Source organism: Triticum dicoccoides, chromosome 7B, assembly GCF_002162155.2.
Source record: "Triticum dicoccoides isolate Atlit2015 ecotype Zavitan chromosome 7B, WEW_v2.0, whole genome shotgun sequence".
NCBI classification, from domain to species: Eukaryota; Viridiplantae; Streptophyta; class Magnoliopsida; order Poales; family Poaceae; genus Triticum; species Triticum dicoccoides.
The window spans coordinates 194,336,273-194,338,634 of record NC_041393.1 but is presented as its reverse complement, the minus strand read 5'-3'; positions in this window follow the sequence as shown (position 1 = coordinate 194,338,634).

The following is a 2,362-nucleotide window of genomic DNA, read 5'->3' as shown; positions in this document are numbered from 1 at the left end:
AGTCCCACAAAGTGGACCTACGGGTAAACAATAATCTCTCTTCTTCCCTGCCATGCTTCCTTTTCCCGCTACCATTACCAGGATGGTTTGCTGGTGTAATATGCCTGACCTTCTCTAATTCCACTTGCAACTCATTAGCAGTGAGCCTCTTTGGCGCATCAAGGTTTTCATGCTTTGCATTGAACACATGTCTTCGGTATTTTCTAGGATGCGGCTTGTCCTTAGCAAGGAAACGACAATGTCGAATGTAACAGATCTTGCTAAGTATTGCGTATGACAACGGATTCCTGTCACAACGAACACATGCATTGTAACCATGTGTCATTCGCCCTGACATAGTGCCAAAGCCGGATAATCATGGATGCACCAAATTATAATAGCACGCAAAAAGAAATCAGCTGGTGGACTGCTATATAGGTGTCGAGTGAGAACACCCCTCCATAGCTGTTGAAGTTCCTCCACAAGAGGCTCCATGAATAAATCAAAATCCTTTCCAGGACTTTTTGGACCTGGGATGAGCAAGGCCATCATGTAGTTTGATTCTTTGGTGCGAACATTTGGAGGCATGTTGTAAGGGATAACAAGCACTGGCTACATGCTATATGTGGCGCTCTGGTGGCCAAATGGGTTAAATCCATCTGAAGCTAAGCCAAGTCTAATGTTTCTCGGGTCAGCAGCAAACTTTTTGTGTTTCTGATTGAAGCTTTTCCACTCACTGCCATGAGATGGATGGCTCATTACATTCTGATCTCTGTACTCCTGGTTCCTAGAATGCCACTGTACATCCTCTCTTGTTTCAGCATCATGAAACAACCTCTGCAATCCTGGTATAATTGGAAAATGTCTCAGAACATTATGAGGAATCCTCTTCACAGCATCTCCATCTTTCCATCTTGATGATTTGCATTTCAGGCATTCACTTAAGTTGGCATGATCCTTCTAGAACAGAACACGATTATTCTTACAAACATGGGTCATATCATATCCAATTACAACTGCACGAAGGAAATTCTTCATTTTACTGTAGGTGTGTGGCAGCTCACACGCATCTGGGAAAGATTTGCGGAAAGCAGCCAACATCGCATCGGTCATCCGCTCAGATGTCTTCACCTGAAGAAAGGTGACCATAGTTTAGAATACTGACAGCTTATTTCCTGGGGTGACAACCATGTTGCATTGTTCCAACATGCGGGCCCACCATTTTTCTTCTCTAGGTGAAAGTTCATGAAATGCACAAGCATTTTGTAGCATTGTTTCAATGTTGGTCAAACTCACTGGCGCCGCCACCACTACCTCCTCCTCCTCTTCCACTTGAGCATCAGGCAGATCAAGATGGTGATCTCGTGCTTCCATGTAGTCAATAACATTGACGTTCACAACTTCACCATGATGAACCCACCTAGTATATGTGACTGACATCCCATACAAGTGCACAGTTGACTGGGATCTTGTAACTGAGTTCATACAACTGCTACACGGGCAGAGCACATCTGATTTCGGACCACCGTACTCAGCTCTGATAAAGTTCATGAAGTTTCCAACCCCCTCGACATATGTAGCAGAGAATCTTCAAGCAGAAGTTATCCAAGTCATGTCCAACATACAAATTAGTTCTTCTACTAGATATTACAGGAAAAACATATAAGCTTTTTTATGAAGTCTAGGAAAAATACCTAGGTCGATGTCTAAAGCTATGGCAAGATATTTGGATGAGCATATCTAAGTAACGGTATATATGTAAAGATAATTCAGCAAACAAATTTGAGTGCTAAATTATGGCAGGTTGTTTCAGCAGTCAATGAGGCCAAGCACACAGCCATCGAACTATCGAAGGCCATCGCAGCAACAAAGATTGAGTATAAAACAATGTAGAGCTATTTCACCTAACAAATTGGCTACTAGACCATGGCAATCTACGTCACAATAAATATATGCCAGGATATTTTAGCAACTAATCGGCCTTGGCATGCCATCTCAGCTAAGCAGATTGAGTGCAGAACAGGGCAAGGAAGCTTCTTAAGCAGAGCATATTGACTGTAAATTACTTCGATAAACAGTGAGATTAACAGCGTCCATCAGCTAACATTCGGCGCTACACCGACATGCATGGGGCCTCAGTCTAGAATGTGCGTACTTTGGGAGAAGCTAACCGTCGTGCGTCTCCACATGAACGTTGCTAGCGGTGGCGGCGCTGACCTCCGTGCGCCTCCACAAGAACGTCGCCAGCGGTGGCGGCACGGCTAGAGGACATCAGTCTACGAGAGCATGTTGTGGGAGCAAGAGGATCGCCGTGCGTCCCCTCGACGAACCGCGGTACTGACGTATCGGCGCGGCGGGGAGGACAGCTTTGGCGGAGCGAATG